The sequence below is a fragment of the Mastigoproctus giganteus genome, chromosome 4, assembly GCF_048544385.1.
Source record: "Mastigoproctus giganteus isolate SK-2022 chromosome 4, ASM4854438v1, whole genome shotgun sequence".
Taxonomy (NCBI): domain Eukaryota; kingdom Metazoa; phylum Arthropoda; class Arachnida; order Uropygi; family Thelyphonidae; genus Mastigoproctus; species Mastigoproctus giganteus.
Window position 1 is genome coordinate 184,447,333 of NC_143578.1, and position 21,478 is coordinate 184,468,810.

At 38.7% G+C, this 21,478-nt stretch overlaps 1 protein-coding gene across 4 annotated transcripts in view; it reads right to left on the reverse strand.

Moving 5' to 3' along the window:
• Window positions 1-21,478, reverse strand: part of Cpes (Ceramide phosphoethanolamine synthase) — a 126,587-nt gene that overhangs the window by 97,345 nt on the left and 7,764 nt on the right. The window contains exon 1 of one of the 4 annotated variants that reach the window (XM_090371910.1): window positions 10,957-11,038. The exons of the other annotated variants lie outside the window; for them this stretch is intronic. The gene's annotated coding sequence lies outside the window, so the exon portion shown is untranslated. Of the gene's footprint in view, window positions 1-10,956; window positions 11,039-21,478 lie in introns of those variants that run through there. 4 annotated transcript variants of the gene reach the window in all.

A 21,478-nucleotide genomic window follows, 5' to 3' on the forward strand; every position in this document is an offset into this window, starting at 1 on the left:
TGTCTAACGAATGAGAAAAGAAAAACATTACTTAGAAAATAAGGCGTTTTTGTTTGTCAAATGAAGTAGTAATGTGAACAGGGGGAGTTAGTTGTAATAGAATTAATAGTTAAGTGATGAATTATTTGTAGCACTGCGACAAATTAGATTACTTTAATTGCACTCGTGACAACCAACACAAGGGAAATTATTCAGGGATAACGCCCCACATCCATACTACGATAGTAGAAGAGACTGTAGAAGCCTGGTCTAAACAGTCAAATCCGTGCAGTGGCGAAAACTACTTTAGCTCCAGGTCCGCCACCGTGTGAGGTGGGCCAGACAGCTGGTTAGGTATAATTACCAAAATTATCGGGGGGGGGGGGCGTAAAACATCTGGCTGGAGAGCCCAGAATTTTGTGATTTCGAATCTAGGTTGCAGCTTCAGTAGAAAGGGATGTTTGACTATCGCCTCTTCCCCAGCTGGTTTAGCCCATTTCAGAAACTAGAGAACCCTGATCAGGTAGTGGTTATACGACGAAGTTTTCCGTCCTGATAAGAAATACTGTATTCTTTCAGCCACTGACAGAAATCGAACCCAAGCTTTTGTTGCAAGCTGGGGGATTGTTGATTTGTTATTTGGTTTTTAGGAGCATTAGCAACTAAGGCCATATTGCTCCGGGATATGCGGTGGTCATTCCCTGACCTTTCCGCATCCTCCGTATTTGGTGGTGACGGGCTCGAACCCCGGTCTAATCAAGAAGCGTGTGCTACGCACTGCTGCTCCTTCCCACCTGGCTACGGAGGCGCCTGCAAGCAAGCTGGGGGAGCAGCAACGCTACCAGCGAGGGCAATAGTACCAAGAACAATAGTCACAGCAAAGTCGATGTTATCATAGACAAGCAGTTTCTAGATGTCTCTTCACTTCAGCATGCCGAGCTTTCTTTCGTCATGCTGAAGTGAAGTCATCAAACGTCAAAAACATTGGAAAGTTGGCGCTGTCACTTAGTTATCTTGGTAGTGAAACTGTGCTGTATTAATTTTATTAAAAGTAACCAAAAAAGAGTGAAACATCCTCTAAACGTATGATAGTTTAATTGTAATCAGCTCATCTATTAAAATTGTTTTACGAGCATGCAGAATTTTATTAATTTTCTGTAGATAATGACTCCTGTTTATTACGTTCTAAAAGTTATTTTCTCTACAAACAGAAGCCTGCGATTCGAGAGAGATCGTGTGAGCACACTAGCTTCATTGTAATTTACTGCTCCCTCTCCATACTTGTGTTCGAACGAGGCCAGGTTGAATGACTTGTTTCATCCATGTACTTCTGAAATTTCCAGCAATTTTTTTTTTGAGGGGCGGGGAAGCTGACAGTTTGTCGGCCTTTAAATTCGTTACAAATGTGCTGCCAGCCGAATGCACAACGGCAGAGTAACCATGGAGACAATTATATTTGGCATATTGCCTGTATATTTAAACAGCTAAGGTCATTTTGTTATGTACTTGTTTTGTTTAATGTAGTAGTAAAAACTCCAGCAGCAAGAAACTCTAGGATTAACTCCCAGCATATTCAAGGGTGTCACCTCCCGCCAAGTGGGAGCATGAGTTTCACACATACCGAAGATATATTTTTCAGAAATAGTAAAACCGTTATTTAAAATATCATTAGTGCAGTGCATCACAACAGTAAATTGGCAAAAATTTTATACTGTTAACTGCTTAGTTTTGTAACCAAGTGTCTTAATTTTTCAAGCTTTCCGAACGAAGATATTCATTTTTTTTTTAATATAAAAATAAAACGGAATATTCTCTTAAATATAGCGACTGAAATTTTTAATTTCAATGTTTACATTGAAATTAAAAATAGGTTGGGTAATAATTTAAAAATAAAAATAGGTTGGGTAAGAAATCGTCTTTATATGTTGTTACACTGCAGTTTCGTAATATTTGCTTGTGTTTCGACATGACTTGTCTTTGTGGATAAATTTTTAGTCGTGATCCATTTTTAAAGAGATAAACGATATATCATATGATAGCTAAAGCAGGTCGTTTATAACACCACTCGATGTAGCATTCTGATTGGCAAATGAAAATGTTAAATGCAACAAAATAATACATACTAAATAAATACTTTGAATAAAAGGAAAGTCACCATCTGTGAAGATAGGTAAAATTTCCACTTCGAATCCGATAAAATCATGCCTCATCTGACCAGATAATTTTTTTTTCTACCGTTTGAAGTTCATCCTGCGTATCGAAAATAGGAGAGGTTTACTGATCCCGAAGAGATGATTTTGCGATTGTTTTAAATGCTAAAAATATTATCAGAGTTACCAACGAATTAAGCAACGAATTAGACATGCGCATAAATGCATATAGTGGAACTTTTATAAGGTTGATTAAGAATTATATCAATTTCCTTAGAAAGCATGCTCTTGACTGAATAAACTTTTAGCTAAGGTAAACGTACGGCTAACTTTGAAATACCAGATTAATTAATCATTATTGTATAGCACATTACAGGTATGGTAATGCTGATACTATTTACCCAAGAAGTTATGCAGTCATGGGTTTAACAATAAGAATAAAGGAATGAGAATGTACAATAATTTTAATGTGCCGTGTTCATTACTTCTGAAACACGTAGAACTGATGAACAAAGTTTGTTCGTTATGTTCAAACAATGCAAACTTTTTGCCAATCCAGGAGAGCAACAGTGTGGTGTGATGTCACTGCATGCAATGACAATTCGCTCTTTAAAATACTCGACTGCTGTTGTGGGGGTTTTCTGGCACATAAGCTGCTTTGGCTATAATGCGCCTATACTCGACTGCGTATTTTCACAGAATACACTTTGGCTTTGAGATGGTCCCACAAGTGGTACCTGCATGACTTATTAGTAGATGCAATTAGTTGGAACATTGCAATATTTGCTCAATGAGAATGATTGGAAAGTTTCATTCTTCAACGAATCAAGATACCCTTCCCCTCACTATTTCGAAGAATGCACCAATTATTCCGTCCTTCCAGAATCACACTATACCAGAGCACCGCTACAGTTTTGCTCGTTAAAAGGGCTAATTCAGATACCTTTACTTTTTTTGTCCAATAACACATATTTTGCCGAATAACCCGAACAATGGAAAGTGCGGTTTTTCTAAATACTGGATTTCGACGCCTTAGTTTCATTAGACATGCGCAGAGATTTGTCTGAGCTGAGTGCAATTCTTCTAAGCTGATCATTATTGCTTCATCAAAAACCGTCGTAAGAGTTCACTTTCTTCGCCCAACACTGGTTCAGTCTCTTTGAATTTCGCCAACAACTTGTAAACTTCAGTTTAGTTTAACAAATTGCATCTTCTGAAGACTAGTCGTCTTCCAGGAGATCTGATTGAAGTGTTTAAGGCCTTGAATGGACTGAGTAAGCTCAATGTTGATGGAATTTTTCCACTTGTTGAGACTATACACATGAGGGGACAGACTGAATTTTAGGAAGGATGGTTGCGGATAGATGTGCGGAAGTTCCCCTTAAGCCAGCAGGTGGTTGAATGTTGGAACAATTTCAATCTGTTGTTTTGGAAGTGTTTTGGAATAAATTCAACGAAGAACAAGACATATTCTAGGAGGGGATGGACGGGTGAGTAGGTTTTTTTTTTTTTTTTTTTTTTGCTGATGCTCTATAAGCTTGCTTTCTTGCATAATTTGTCACAACTAATACTAAATGGATGCAAAAAACAGTTTTGATATCATATACTTGGCTTTCAGAAAAGCTTTTGCACATGAAAGACTAATGTACAAATTGGAGCCGTGTGGCATTAAGGGCAGGACTGCTCTGGATAAAGGGATGACTGAGTGGGAGAAGACAGTAGTTATTAATGGACACTGTTCTTCATGGTCTAATGTTATTAGTGGAGTTCCCCAGCGTAGTGTCGGGCCCATTGCTGTTTTCTGTATTTATTAATGATGTTGATGAAGGCATATCAGACTTAATATCTAAGTTTGCAGATGATACAAAGATTGCAAGGGTGGTTAATGACAGTAATCAGGGTAGGCCACTGCAACAAGATCTAGAAAAATTAGATAGATGAGCTGAGAAATGGCAGTTGAAATTTAACATTGACAAATGCAGGGTATGGCATGTGGGTAGCAGTCAGGGTAGTGGGAAATGATAAAGACCTTGGGGCTAATTCTGCAGGCAGACATGAAGTTCTCTAAGAAGTGCAAATAGGATGGCAGGACAGCTCGTGGGGTTTTGTCAATAATATACAGGAACTTTGCTATCAGCGATAAGAAGGTGATTACCCATTGTAGAAGGCAATGGGCAGCAACTTGATTATCGCATAAAGGCCTGGAGTCTATTTTAGGAAGGATGTTTTGTTGTTGTAGTAGGGTTGTAGGAGGATCAGTGACTAAGATCGTATTGCCCCGTGTATACTGTCAGTAAATTGCGTGTTCTGTGGTCCATTTGCTGGACGAAAAACCTGAGTTTGTGGGAAAAAACCATGTTACTTTCACCTGAGACCGAATAACTCAGCGACGTTCTGAAAACGTCCCATAAAGATTATTCGCGTCATTGACGGAATTCGATTCTGCCAACTGTGATACTCACGGGTGCTTTTGGAAGGATCTAGAACTGCTGGAATGGCCACAGAGAAGGGCAACGAAATCAGTGAAGGGAACAAAAGAGTGGTCTTACCAAGAAAGAATTTATTTCTGCAAATTGAAGTTTCCGGAGACTAGGCATCTGCGAGGTCATGTGATTAAGGTGTTTAAAGCTTTGAATATATTCAGCAAGCTTAACGCTGATAGCATTTTCCCTCAGACCACACACACGTGAGGAAGCATAGATTGAAATTAAGGAAGAATGGTTGCAGATATATATATATATATATTTTTTTTATGTAAACCCCAAACACGAGATATTAGAACCTATAGTACTTAGTACCGTGCTTGGGTTGGAGGTTGAGAAGACGAAAGAAGATATTGACATTGGACTTGAACTTCTGTAGACTGTAATTTTAAGGAAATACGTATGAAGGAAGGTTGTTCCAGAAAACGGCAGTTGAATGAATAAACGAGGAAGATGAAAAGTTGGTTCTGTGAGTTTGAAGTTGGACAATAAATGGATGTTGGCTGGTGGAGGCACGTGTTCGGACTGTTTTGAAAGAGAGCGGGAATTATAGAAGCCAATTCAGAAGAACATTGCCCATGGAAGTCTCTGTAGAAGAGGCATGCAGCAGAAACAGTACGTCTATGAGACAACGAGTGGAGACACTGTTAGAAATGAATCATTAATTAACCTAACTGCCCTCTTCTGAATGGAATCAAGAAGCCTGAGAAAGGTTTTGGCGGCACCACCCCAGATGTGGGAACAATATTCCATGGCAGAGCGGATTTGCGATTTATACAGAGTGAGCAGCTGTTTGAAAAAAAAGTAACGCCGAGCGCAAAAAGAAAACCAAGTTTTTTAGATGCAGAGAAAGCAATATTTGTAACGTGCTTGTGCCAAGAGAGGTTAGAAGTCAGCGTAATCCCCAAAAGAGATATCATTTTGCCTAGAAATCGGAGTGTCACTAAAGATAAGCATAGGAGCAGAAGAATCCTTTTTGCGAGATATAAGACAAGACTGAGTTTTACAAAGTTTTAAATCAACTAAGTTGTCTTTGCCCCACTGGAGAATTACCTGAAGATCGGCATTTAAGGAATTGGTAGCGGATATTCGAGAAGTTGAAGCTGATTAAGCAGGGCAAGGTTTCTCAAAATGAAAAGTGGAATGCAATGTGCCATCATTGGCAAAACTATTCATAGGATTTCCAGTCAATGGAAGGTCATTAATATACAAGAGGAAAAGAGTGGGGGAAAGAACTGAATGTTGGGGGACACCGGCATTAGTAGAGAAGCTAGAAGACAGAGAGCCATCTGCCATCACCCTCAGTGAGCAATCAGAGAGAAAACTGGATAGCCAATTACAAAAAACAGTTCGCAAACCATAAGATGGAAGCTTGTTTAGAAGACCTTTATGCCTAACACGATCGAAAGCCTTTGAGATGTCAAGAGCAACTGCTTGTGTTTCACCAAACTTTTCCATTGAATTTGTTCATAAATGGGTAACATAAGCCAGAATATCACCAGTGGATCGACACTGACGGAATCCATACTTGCGATCATTGACCAGACGGAAGGTTTCTAGGTAGTTTAAGAGTTGGCGGTTAATTGATTTCTCCATTACTTTAGAAAGAGTAGAAGTAATTTCAATGGGACGATAATTGGATGGGAGGGATTTGTGCCCTTTTTAGGAACTGGCTGGATATGAGCAAATTTCCAAGCAGAAGGAAAAACACCTTTGGAATAAGAAAGTGAAAAAAGGCGGCAAAGAATAGGAGTAAGTTCAGGAGCACAGGTTTTGAGAACAAGTGGAGAAATACCATTGGGCCCTGGAGCTTTCTTAGCATCAAGATTCGTCAAAATCCTTCTGACATCCTTTTGACGGAAGACCACAGGAGGCATTGAATGGAGCGTGTTGGGAATGGTAGGAGGTGTTTTACCAAGATCATTAATACATGAGTTGGAAGACAAATGGGATGCTAGCAGGTCAGCTTTATCCTTGGTTGAAGTGACAACAGAACCATCTGGTTTGGACAGAGGTGGGAGCAGAGATGGGCAAAAGTTGCGGCCAATAGTTTTGGCAAGAGACCAGAATGCGTGGCTACCATTTGGGCAAGAAGCAAGTTTTCTACTCTTAGCCTGTTCAAACTCTAGTTTGGACTGATTAATAACTGCTTTACAATTGTTGCGAGCTTTGGTGTAGGCAGAAAATGAAACTGAAGAATTAGAAACAAGCCAATTACGATATGCAACATTCTTCTCTTGAACAGCCTTAGCACATTTATTGGAAAACCAAGGTTTAGATAAAGGACGAGATTTTAAAGCGGCGTGTGGGATAAAGGATTCCATTCCTGCAAGAATAATTTCACTGACACGATCTGAGCAGCAAACGTTGACATCTGAAGTTTTGAAACAGTAATCCGACCAAGGAAAAGATGAAAAGAAATCTCGCAGGTCATCCCATTTTGAATTCTTGTAATGCCAAACAACACGAGGTTGGGAATAGCCATGAGATACAGGCTCCATTGGAGGAGAGACATGAGCAAATTTCCAAGCAGAAGGAAAAACACCTTTGGAATAAGAAAGTGAAAAAAGGCGGCAAAGAACAGGAGTAAGTTTAGGAGCACAGGTTTTGAGAACAAGTGGAGAAATACCAATGGGACCTTTCTCGACAATAGTCGAGAAAAAGATCAAGCATGTTGGCTGTATGATTAGGATTGTCTGGTATTCTTGTAGGTAAATTAACAATCTGTGCAAGGTCATTAGTATTGAACAATTAGACTTTACACCAGCCGGTATTCAAATAAACAAATTCCAATCCTGCAACTAAAACACTATTTACAATAAAATAAAATACGAGCGTATGAAATGAAATAAAATAAAATATATAGTAGTCTAAAACTGATGTGATTTAATTTACAATAAAATACGAAAATATAAAATATGATAAAAGCGATAAAAACAATTAATAAAATACCGTAACAACTGTAGCTTTCGGGGATAGCGATCCCCTTTCTCAACCGCATATTTCTGCTGTGTGGCACATCCTTAAATAGCAGATCCACGGCACTCGTCACAAGGTTCCTCGGGAGTAAGGCCGGAATTTCAAATTTTTATGCACTGGAACCGGAAATGGCTCGGGAGCGCGCTAGCTGAAACCGTTCATCTCGCCCAAGAACCACAGTTTCCAAGAGGGGATGTAAACGTACACCCTTGTCTCTATTAATGGAATTGCTAGCTGCCCCAATACGTAAACTCGCAAGCCATTTACGGTCCCAGAACCCCTGTGCATGATCCGTGATGACAGCATCCTCCGGAGGGATTTGATGTTGCTTCTCCCAAAAATGTTCTGCCACGGCAGACTTCCGTGGCAGAACATTTTTGGGAGAAGCAACATCAAATCTCCCCGGAGATGTTCTCCAGAATGGTCTTGTTTACAGCTACGCCTATAGAGCTGTTGACAGGAAGTATATCAGTGAGAGCAAGAATTTGTTTCTAATGATGCGAACATTTTGGGGAGGGAGGGAGGGAGGGAGAGAGAGAGAGTCGGCACTACAATCCGTCTGCCACCGATTGTAGTGCCGACTGAACGGGGCTGTTTATAATAATAGGTCTTTTTATCACTGTGCAACCTAATATTTAAGTACGAGAAAATACTGATAGCGTAATTATATTTAAAGAACACTTCATACATAACCCTACATGCATTTATATTGAATTTTTACTTAAAAAGTAAAAATTTAATATAAATGCATATGTAGAATAGGATTGGCATATTCTGAACCACTGTTCGTGCAGTAGTCTCGCAGTGCAGTCCCTCTGACGCTAGTTAAAACAAATTATTTTTATTATTATCTTTAGTTTCTCCTAAGAGACACCCACTTGCGGCTATAAACCAGGGAGTGCACATTCATATATACAAATATAAGTTATATACATAATTATCCACTTATAATTTATACATATCATTGTCTTAATAAATTATACAAATTATATATTGTCTAATTATATTATACATATCGTTGACATATTTTTACATGACAGGCAAAAAATAGAGATCATAAGCATGATTTTTAATTTTACAAGGAATTAGAGAATTTTAAATAATGTTCGCATCTACACCACTATTTACAGCGAAATGGGCCGTGCAATGACATATCCACAATAGCGTTACACTCTAACACCTTAACACAGGGGTCGGCAACCTGCGGCTCTTTGAACATTTAACTGCGGCTCTAACTTTTAGCTCACATGAAACACAATTTGAAATAGAGTTAGAGGACTTAAAAATCAAGGACATGTGGAGTGCAAGAATAAAATGCCTTAAAACTGAAATTGAGGATTTGGAGAGGCAAAAGGCCGCCCTTGAAATTCTACACAAATGGACAGCGATAGATGAGTTGAAAATGCAAGACCAAATTGTGTTCGATGCATCGAGTAGCTTAGCGGATAAGTATATAAATTTGAACATATTTTAGTTTGGACTTTCTCAGTTTTTGGTTCGACGTATTTCTGCGGGCAAATATTTTTGAACATTAACTATATTAAAAATAAATCGAGAGACCGTCTGAACAACGCGAGTCTCTCAGCATGTTTAAAGATGGAAATTACAGCATACTCGCCTCATGTTGAGAAACTCGCTCAAGAAGTTTAGCAGCAAATGTCACGATAATTCGTACATAATTGGATGCTTATGTTATTTCAGTATTAATAAATATTTGAAAAAAAATAATAATAAAAAAAAGCACACACACACAGGGTTGTTAAAATTAAAGTATCGCTATGTAGAGGGCTCTGGAGCGAGTTCTAAGGCTCGTACTATAGAGAAATTTGTACAACAGGTAAAAAACAAATGGGCTCCCCATTTATTGGTAAAAAAAAAAAATTACAAAATTATCTTAGTTACGATTATGCAAATAACTTATTTTATTTGCATAATCGTAAGTTATTGCCACAGCACCACTACTCAGCTCTACTGTACTGTATAAAAGCAAAGCAGTCTCTTCAAAATCATACAGTAGATGTTTGCCTGCACTACAGCAGCAATGCCAACAACGTTGCAGGAAGAGGCGCTATTAGTGAAGCTGTACTATCAGAACAGTAACAAATGCAGCTGCAGATATCAGAGAATTCCGGCGTCAGAGAATTCAGTTTGTGCTGCCACGAAATGATTGCGAAATTTGAAGCGACAGGACACCGTGGTATTCAACAAGGTAGAGGTCGAAAACGAGTGGATTCCTCTCGTATTGAAGATGTGGCTATATCAAGTCAATCTCCATGTGGTAGCGCAAGTGTGCCAGCTGTTTCTCGTGAAGTGGACATGCTGTATTCCACTGTAAGGCTAGTAATGCGTCAAGTGTTGTGGCAGTATCCTTATAAGATGCACATGCTACAGCAGCTAAAGCATGGTGATGCAGATATTCGTTTCGCATACGCACCACAGTTTCTGGCGCGAATGACAGTGGACATCACTTGGCCTTGAAACATCCTTTGGAGTGATGAAGCCCACTTCTGCTTAAATGGACAAGTGAATACGCACAACTGTTGTAATTGGGCAACAGAAAACCCCTCGAGTTATCCAAGAGGTCCTGTTGCATCCTCCAAAAGTGACAGTGTGGTGTGGATTTACGGCCACATTCATGATTGGGCCATATTTTTTGGATCAGGTAACACCGACTGGACCCCGCACCTGTTCCGTCACTGGACAGCGATACTATGAAATGTTAGCAAATTTCACAATACCAGAGGTGCAACAACGTGGGTGCCTTCAGGATACCATATTCATGCAAGATGGTGCGCCAGCAGACATCCACCGTTGTGTCCAAAGATTTCTAAGGCAACACTTTACAGACGAACGGGTCATCAGCAGTTGTTTCCAGACATTTTGGCCACCCCGATCACCGGGCCTCACCCCATACGACTTCTGGTTGTGGGGGTTTTTGAAGAATCAGGTGTAAAGGATGTCAAACTCTGGCAGATCTGAAGGACAGCATTAGACGTCATGTTCTGGCTATTCCAGTTGACATGTTACGTTCTTCTGTAGAAAATGCTGTTCTTCGAGTGGAAACTGTTGTCGACCAAAATGGAAGACACATTGAACAATTGCAGCGCTGTTCAAGTGATTTGTATTGCCACAGCGCCATATACTGACAAATTGTAACTATTTTTTTCCCCAATAAATGACGAGCACATTCTTTATTGTACCTATTGTCCAAATTTCTCTTCAGTACGAGCCTTAGAACTCGTTCCAGAGCCCTCTACATAGGGATACTTTAATTTTAACAACCCTATATATATATATATATATATATATATATATACACATATTATAAATTATGTAAAATATATTTTTTTAATAAAACACCTTACCACTCTTCGTTTCTTCAAAAACTTAACGACACAAACCCCCTTCTCGAAGGGAGGCTCTTCGGATTCCTTTTTTTTTTTTTTTTTTTAATGATATCAAAAATGGCTCTTCACTCAGAAAAGGTTGCCGACCCCTGCCTTAACACAAGGATACAAATAAATGCTAATTTCTGCCTAATTAACAACTGCATTCAACTTAGAAGTAAATCAATCAATGAAATATAGCAGACGGATTAAGGTGTTGACCACAGCGACTTCGAATGGAGGATCATAACAGAAAGCCATATTATCAACCGTTCTTCCTGACATGGCTGCCAAACTTCAACGTTCTAGATCAACGTTGGTTGACCTAATCATTAAATGGAAACATTGTGCTAGTACATGCTAGTATAGCCAGGAAGCGTCCGGGCAAACGGGAGAGTGGTACATAGATCTCGTCAGCTGTCACCGAATACTTGCCGGAACTCTTCTTCCTGGAAGTATTCGATTACGGCTGTATCAGTTCTTGTGACTGTTCCGGGAGGCCACAGGAACTGATATTAGATATATATATATATATATATATATATATATATATATACACACATATATATATATACACGAATATAAATTTTAATAAAAACGAATATAAATATATATTAAAACTTTATATATATTTATACATACGAATAAGCCGTGTCTAATATATATATATATAATAAAATTAAATATATAATACGTAAGGGAGTTTGCATATCGTCGGATTTTATGCAGCACACAAACCAAACAACGCAGTGCACAATTCGACATGCTTATTGCATACAACCCATCGTAATTGGTTACTGAACGTCGGAAAGATATGTTACTGGAGTGACGATTCTAACACGAAAGATAACGGTAATTACGTTATAATACGGTTTTCCGATTTGTTGACCGTAATTGGGCCTGGAAGACTTAATTTCGTCCCAAATGAAGTTTGGCGGAGTTATTTTCACTATCTGAAATTGTTTGTCGTGGATTGGTCTTGGGCCATTGTTTGTCGTTCCTCGCAGTGAAGAACATGCAGTATATTGACGTTCTGAACAGTTCGACTCCCACTGTGGCAGCAGCAGCCGTATGTGGAAGACCCTTTTCTGTTTCAGTATGACCAGTGCACCATGGCATATTGCACATCATATAGTGACTTGATTTGAGGACGTGTGCTTGCAAGAACTCAGCGCCATTGAACATCTTCGGACCAGACAAACACGCCTGCAATCAATCACGAGTTGAATTCACCGCTGTGTTGAGGTGTGGGCCAAAATACCGCCTTCCTGTTATCAAAAATTGGTTTGATTAAATGTAATCAAAGCCCAGTGTGTATTATTAAATATTATGTCAATAAAAGGATCTTTGGAACATGCAGGTATCCGATTACTTTGGACAATAGTGTATATTTCACGCCGATAACTTGTGGCAATTAATACATGCATCCTTCTTGAGGGTATAGTGGTTTCGTCACTTGTTTGGAGCAGTCTGGATTCGATTTGCGTCTGTGACTAGCGGATTTCTAAAGACTAATTGGAGGCTAAGCTAGCTGGTCTCAGGCATGAGTAGGTATTTTTTAGGTATGTTGAGGGTCTAACGGTTCCTGGGATTTCTCCCATCTCCGCGTATGTTCTCTGTATCGGTCAAGCCAGAGATTTAAAAGTGTGTGGGATATGTACTATGTAGTACCCATTGTTCATCCGGCCTGTTAGCCGCCGGGCCCCTAGTGGGGCCCGACGTTACCAATACCAGCCACGAGGAGGCCAGCCGGGTGTTACCAGTGATTGAAACAGTACTCTGGCAGGTCCTGCCACCTACTTTCCTGGGATTTCAGTGGATTTTCCTTCCCAGTGAGTTATTCCGGGTTTTTCAACCAGCACAACATGCAAATCGGCACACATTTCCATAATACGGTTTAAGTCGCTGATGCGCTTATAGCCCAACAACGTGCTGGAGATTAACTTAAGTGGGTAGCATTCAGATACATTGGCTCTGTTTCGTCTCAGTGCCTTCGTCCTATTGGTTTAAGAATATAAACAAATGCCAATTCTTAGATATTGAACTAGTACTGACCCACATGATATATCTGATATGCGCTGTTATTTAGAAGTACAGTATTTGGTTAGCAACATTAAAGAAAAATACTAATTTTATTAAAGAAAGAAATTTTACACGTAGTGTGCCTTTGGCTTAAGTACGAGCATTAATTCTTCGTGAAAATCTTTCGACCAGTTCATGTTATCCAAGTTGAATTTTTCAGTGGTTTTCTCAATCTCCATCGGAGCATGCGATGCGGGACTACTGATCGTACTTGATTCAGTACTTAAGCTCTTGTGGTCTCTGGAATTAATAGTGTAACAATTGTAAAATTTCATTCCCAAACGAAGTGCATGCAAGCCAGACTTTAGAGGAAGAAGCATTATAGTGCTGTAACAGCAAAGGTCCAGTATTTCATTAGCAGAATAGATACTGTGGACTTGGTGTCTTTAGTGCGATCGATGTGTGCTCTGGGGGTTTTCGGCACTACGCAAACGCCCCTGTTCGAACCATGAGAAGCAGTCCACAATATGTTTCCTCCTCCGTACGTCACGTTGTGGTGCTTTAATGCTGTAATATAGTATTTTAGTGGCATTCTGAAAATCCAAATTATACTGTCTGATCTAAACATTGTATAGCCAGATTTGTTGCTCATTAAGACAGCTTTCCATGTCAAGGGCACAGCCAGAAACGTTTGGTGCTTCGTTAGTTTTACGCTGGGTTTGTGATCTATGTCCTTCCCACAAAAACACGAGCCCGTGCTAACTTCCTCGGACAGAAGTTGTATGGGCTCAGCTTTTCTTATGGACAGTCCTGTTAGCAGTGGTGATGTGGGTCGTCTCCGGAGGTAATCTAACCAAGGTTGAATGGAAAAGACATCCCAGAAAATTGTTTAGACCTCAAGTGTGCAAGGGCCTTCGAACATTGTATCGGTATGTGCGTGATCTAGTGCAACCCTGAATGTGACTGTCCTCTTTTGAGTTCGCCGATCCTTTTCTAGTTTCCTTAACCTGATGAATTGTGGATTATTTCAGTTCGTTCCATATTTTCACAGTACTGGCCACTGCTGACTTCGGAAAGCTCAAGTGGTCTGCTGGAACATAGTGACAAGTCTTTGGAACTTTGTAAGCTCCGCACCATTACTGATAGTAGTTGCTACCGATATCTCTAGTTCGTGCTTTTTATTTGTTCCTTACCTTTATATGCCTGGATTGTTTCGTTCACTACCTTTGGAAGTGATGTTCAAATATGGTCACAATTCAATCTATTTCTCTGAAAACATCTTTATTTCAACATGAAAGATTGAAGTTTCATTTTACATGTCCATGAATTAACTTAAAATATTTTTCTGTTTTTTCAATACAGTTCAAACACCCGCAATAGAAATAATGGGGATAGAAGGCTCGCACTTGTAATTTTGAAAGAACTGCAAGTTTTTCCGCCAAAGAGATTGGGATTTTATGACCACCCTGTATTTTTGAAAGGGCAGTGTATCCCATAAGTGAGTTACTATCCTTCTAGCTTATTTTGTACTTAATGCCTTTTAAAGGTCATATCAGATCAAATATCATATTAGCTCACTTGTTGCATAGAGTTACGACTTACGGCACAATCATGTACGTACCTGGTTCCCACCCCTTACTTGGCATTGTGCCAATTTGTTTCCACTGATGCAATTAAGCTTTATGAATCCCATACTATGTATGGGTATATATATATTTTTCCCCCGGGGGGGGAACACTTCACGCACTTGACACAGGACCCTTTCACACTCCAGTTTGTACACCTTTATTCTAGTAGATAAATGAGCTGTTTGTGTTGGGACATTTTTAATATCCAAATACAGTACTTCAGTCTCTACCAGTGGATCACTACAACAGGAAGGAGTCCATTGTAGGAATTATGCGTATGAAAATCATCATACGCATAATGATTGCCTTAAGATTTATAAAGCTTAAAAAAAGTAGAGCTATCTGTAGAGTTAAAAGATCACCAATTTGAAGAATGGGACAAAGACTAACTCCGATTTTCGTGGGCCGACTGGAAATGTTCAGAGAGGGAATCTACTGTATGAGCAATCGGAGATCTTTATTGTATATAATTAGGATAGTTTGAAGTATAAATGATATATGTCTCCAGTCAGTGCAATTGCCAGTTAAACCGAAAAAACGAATTTAAGTGTCTTAGCCGAGTAGTCAGCGCGAGGGACACTTCGCAGATGGATACTATCCAATGCTAGGAATATGGTATATGTGGTGGAATGTGAAATTCCTAATGCAAATCCTCCTGACCAAATGAGCTAGGTAGGACACTGCTGGATAGACGGTTCAGTGAGGAATAATATGAATTATGAAACTGGGAGTATAGACCAATAATGAAGTTGGAACTAACACTTAAGCCCATACTAAAGAAAGAGGGGGGGGGGACACTTAAAATTAACAGGCAGTGAAGCGACGCTAACAACTATTGGATGCACACCAATGAAAATTTTCGAGGAAACAATACTACTCAATTATAGAGCATTGTTTTCCCCTACACAATGTAATAGAGTAAAGAACCAACAAAATCTTAGGTTTTTGCAGACTGGTTAAAATTCAGCAACCAATAAATGAGAAAATCAGATGGCAGTCACTTCTACACATTAGCGCACAATATAAATCTAATACCTTATTTCATATTTTATTAGAAAATTAAGTCAATAATTATGAAGTTTTAAAATTAATTTTACGATTATGAAATTTCAATTAAACCATCCCTCCCGAAATGGTGCTGTCGGCGACACTCTTTTACTTCTGCCTTTAATTCTCAAATTACGGAAACTACGCAGACTAAAAGCAGTGCTTCAAACAGAAAATGTTAACGGGGCACGATATTTTTCAACGAAAACAATAGATATTTGACGTTAAAAACGTTTTTACTGGCGTTATTCCAAAAATTTTGTAACGAAAACCGTCATGCAAAAAGCGTTACGAAAATTTATTCCAGTTTAATTTATCTTCTACTGGACCAATTTAACGAAATTTTTCACGGGGCATCTTTATCTTAGCTCTATACTAGAGGAAAAACTTTCAAACTTCTGAAAAAATATTACGGTTTTAAGATACAAAAAAAAACTTTCGGAAACTGGGAAATACGTTAATTCGAAAACGCATCTGGTTTCAGTCACTTGGTATTTTCAGATTGAATGTAATTTTTTTTTTTTTTTTTTTACAGTTAAACTCTGAGGCTGGAAAAGAGTTGTGCACATTTATGAAAACATTCAACTTGGATACGTCATCAGATCTTTCGATGAATACTACACGTAATGGAACAACTATAGTTGGTGTATTTAGTCGCGAACTCCTCACTGTAAAAATTACATATCCTACTTTAGTCATCACAGACCAATACTTTCAGTAACCGATATATTATTAAAATAACATTATTATCCGTGAATTTTATTAATATCTGAAAATTAAAATGTTTTTAACGTCTGCCGATGACTTAAATGTAAAACACGTTAAATATGCTAACGGCAGAACACATTATGTACTAGTACAGAATTTTTCTACATATATGTTTGATTTTTCTCAAAAGTTTATCTAACGCAAACATTATGTAGAAGTTATCATTGGTACTAACAAGCATTTCGAAGAACTCTAAACTTTGAGTTAATATAAACTAAGTTTATATTAACTCAAATTTACATACATAAACTTTAGTTTTTCATATATAAATTCTGATCATTAAATTATGACCACCCCTATCCATAATGGTAAGCCGAATAGCATCGTACTCTAGAGCAGTTGTAATTTGCATCTGGTCGTACAAGTAAAAGTGATAAAGTAGCAATTATGGGACATAGTAAAGATATCACGAAGTTTAAAAAGGGCATGATTGTGGGAGCTCGTGCGTTGGGTTGTTCCATATCGGAAACGGCACGTCATGTCGGTTGCTCAGAGCCCACTGTGGTTAAGGTGCACAAGAATGGTGTTGAAGGGGATCAAACAAACTCCCGCCGACAGAACTGTAAAGCATTACGCAAGATGGATGTTCACAGTGAGCGAAGGGTGCAGCGCGTTGTACGGGTTCAACAGCAGGTCACTGCGCGGCAGTTGATGTCGCAGTACACTATGGCAGTGCTACTCAAAATGTGGTCCGCTACTGGTTTGCGACAATTCTTCCCTTACCGTCCGCAACTATTGTATTTTACAAAAGTACCGGTCCGCGACTGATCGGAAATAAAAGGAACTGGTCCTCCTTCACCACATATAGTAAGAGAAGCACTGCACTATGGGGATTGCAAGAACAATATCCCAAATGACGATTTTCCGCACCATCAGACGTATGGGATTTCAACAGTAGACGACCAGAGACATCCTCTCCTCACATGCTGTGGTGTCAATAATATAAATAAATAAATAAGATCTTTATTGTACAGTTCATTTACAGTTCATTCAAGTATATTGGCATTGGAGGACTGGAAACGAGTGAACTGGTCGAATGAGTCCAAATATCTGTTGCAACATGCCGCCGGACACCGTGTGTGGCAAAATAACACGAGTATATCGTGCATGATGCACACTATCCAGGGAGTTGCTGGTGGTTGGGGTGGTATGGGGAATGTTTTCCTGGCAAGAACTAGGATTCATGGTGCGTATGGACCAACGTTTCACTAATGAGGTATACGGGCAACTCTTGGGAGATCTTGTGCACCCTGCCATTTTCATTTTTCCCCCGGACAGAAACCGGATCTTCCAAAACGATAATTTGCCGTATCATCGGGCCTGCACTGTGCACAAGTGGTTCGAGGAACACAGAAGATATCACTCATCTTGATTAACCTCCAAATTCGCCTGACCTCATTTCAATTGAACACTTGTAGGAAGTTTTGGGAGAGGAAGTGAGACATATGGACACGCAACCGGTATCTATTTCGACACTGAAAGTCGTGCAGGCAAATATGGCTGCAGATCCCTACGGACGTCTTCAGACATATAGTGGAGTTAGTACCTAGGCGAATAGCAGCTGTTATCTGTACGAAGGGTGGTCCAAACTGGTAGGTGATCATAATTCAGTTATCACTGTGTATATATAAAACCAAGGGATAACGTCAATAATGAAACTAATACAAACAGTAACATCGTTTGTTGGTACAAAGTTGTACAGATACTGGAGATTATTTTGGAGAATGCAAGTAAAATAATTGTATGAAAAGGAATTTTTTTTTTGTTCTCTTAATGTTGTCACTACTTTTTGTCAACCCTCATGGTACTGAAGCGTTCGCGCTTCAGTAATAATTAATTGCAAATCCTCCTGACTCCGGTGTTGTTGTGCTTGAGTATAAACAACTGTTTTTTACATAGCGCGTGGTCAAATTCGGGATTGCAGTAGCACATGAAGTTTTCTGAGCAATGCAGACAAGCTTCCAGGGCAGGTCATGGGGTTTTGTCAATGATATACTGTATAGAAATTTTGCTAGCAGGGAGAAGGAGGCGATTGTCCCTCTGTGTAAGGCAATGGTCAAGCCGCGCCTTGAGTACTGCGTACAGGTCTGGAGGCCTCATTTTAGGAAGGATGTAGATTTACTTGAGCTTGTACAGAGAAGGGCAATTAAGATTGGTGAGGGGAATGAAGGGATCCGCTTACCAAGAGGCTTAAGTTCTGCAAATTGCAGTGGCTGGAGACTAGGCGCCTGCGCGGTGATCTGATTGAGGTGTATAAGGCCTTGAATGGGTTGAGCACGCTGAATTCTGATGGGATCCTTCCACTTGTTCAGATTACGAACGTAAGGGGGCATAAATTCAAATTAAGAAAAGACAGATGTAGAATAGATGTGCGGAAATTTGCTTTTAGCCAGCGGGTGGTTAATTGCTGGAACAAACTTCCATCTGTCGTTGTGGAAGTTGATAGGTTAAATAAATTTAAGGAGGAACTGGACAGGCATTTGGAGGGAATGGTGATTTTTTTTTTTTTTTTTGGCTGGTGCTGCATAAGCTCATACACATGCTTTCTCGCATCATATGCCACTGCTACACGCATTTGAATTGACCATGGCTCGAGCTCACGTGACTGCTAAATACGGTAATAATTGAAATTGCTTAATGTTTGAAAATTGAGCGTTTACAACTAATCATTTCTGTCAAAATAATTAATTGTAAACCCTCCTGACTCCTGTGTTGCACCGAGTATAAACAACTTTTTTTTCCTTTTTTTTTTTAGCGCATGTTCTGAATTAAGAGCAAAGGCTGACATAAGCAGGGAAATCAAGTGATTTCACAAATGTGGATAAAGGAATGTACGATTACTGCAAAATCATTTAGTCGTGTGGGATTGATAACGCCCTAAAGAGGCTGGGAAGATAACATGCATGACTTCCTAATATAGTACAAAAGTGTTTGGTGTGAAAGCAGTATTGGTGATTTCGGGCTGCACTTCAAAGGCTCCTATCGGAGTTCATTGCTTGTTACCAGCTCGGAAAAAGGTCAGTCCAGTTTTCGTCTCATACTAAATTCTGTTTTTTTTTTTTTTTTTTTTTTGCTTTTTTTTTTTTTGCGTAAGGGCATAATTTAGCCATGTGGTTTCTCTCGTGTACATGCCAACTAGCCGCAAACACGCTATGTAGAGACGTAAGTTAATCTGAGGATCTGTATACTTTTTATTTTCAGATCCATACTCAACATTCAAGATATTTATGCTCACTAAAATAAGATTCAAGCCTAATTTTTACACCTAATTGTTTATTTTCTCCACTTGTTTATACAGGCTGTTAAAAGCCGGCCCAGTTTTGAAGGGAAGGGCCTGTATGGTATATATTAGAAAGCAAGCGTTAACTATAGCAAAGAGAACAGCAGGCCCTTAAGGTCACTCATTTAAGCCTCTTCCTTAGTATGGAGTGGGAAATCAAATAAACCTTAGGGGCTCACATCTGGAGAGTATGGGTTTGGCACACACTGAGTCCTGAGCTGGATATCATTCTTCTCTCTCTCTCTCTCTCTCTCTGTACTCAATTTTTTTGGCTGGTGCAGCATAAGCCTCAGGTTTCCTTGCACCATATGGCTAATAATAAGTAACCTTAACTTTCTGCTGTTTTTCTCCTTGCTATAAATGACTTTTAGTGAGAGGAATTGTAGCAGTGCGAAGTTCATGGAAAAAAGAATAAAGTAAAAAAAAAATAATAATAAATAAAGATAAGACAGCTATTAAGACACGTGCATAACTTGTAAGGATAATCAGGCAGACAAATTAAAATGGGCCAAGGAGGAATTACCAAATATTTTGAGTATAAGTCGACTTCATATTTCCTTAAATTCCTGCTTATTTAAATACTCGCCATATAAGTCTACACCCTCCCATTTAGAGTCATTCTTCACTCCTTGCGAAGTGGTGTATTAAATAAAAAAATTTGCATAAGAGCCACTGTCCACTTCTATTTCAATTGTGTTATTTATTATATATATATATATATATATATATATATATATTTTTTTTTTTTACATTACGCTGCATTGTAAGCTGTAAACAAAGCAGTAAGTGTTAATATTTTACTCCCTTATGCAGAAGATCAGAAAGCATTGACAACGTGACATAAGCTCATATCAATGCTGTGTGTATATGGAAGGCTTTGTATAACAAAGCCATTGCTCGTTTAGCGTTTTCCGCAAATTGGTTTTTATATGAACAGTGCTCAATATGGAAACGCGTTTGCAAAAAAAAAAACTCTTGCGCTATTGCCCGAAAGAGAGCACGTAAGGCTGTAATTGTAACATATCATGCATTTTATTTTAAATTGAATAGGGAAATAAGGGGAGAACCGTTATTTATATTATTAAGCATTGTATAATTTTTAATCCTTTTATAAACTTAAGTGAAATTCTTTTCTGATTGTAACTTTTGTTAAATATGTAATTTTAGAAATTTAATTTTTTATTTTTAAAATTATGCTGAACAAAGCTTAGTTTTAAAAAAATGAGTCCTTAGATCCTTATAATTTGATATTGCTAGGTTTATATAGTTATGCATTTTGCATATCTTATACAAGATATATTGTACATAAACTAATTCCTCTCACGACCTGATTATTAATGCATTGGATAATGCAGGAGGCACTGATATACTGAGAAAAATGTTTTAGTTGCTAAGTCTTGAATGAATTGTCCCTAATTTCTTTGAATTCCGAGAATAAAAATTTATCTCAAGAACATTCATTCATTGAAATGGTATTTAAGGCTGTTTGCAATGCATTTTTCTCTTAAATTAATTTTATGAAACTTTGGGGTTACTGAGGCTGATGTCTAGTGCATTCTTACGTTAAACTATGATAGAGAATTAGTAGCGTCTTAAATGAATTTACGCTAATTTGTGATGCCAATTCTGAAAATACTGGGAGAGATCAGATAAAATATTATGATGCGTTACGGGTGGCAACGAAGGCTGTTACTAATTGTTACAGCGGAGGAAGTGTTCTAAAGAACCTTTAGTTGTTCATCGAGAAACTAAATAT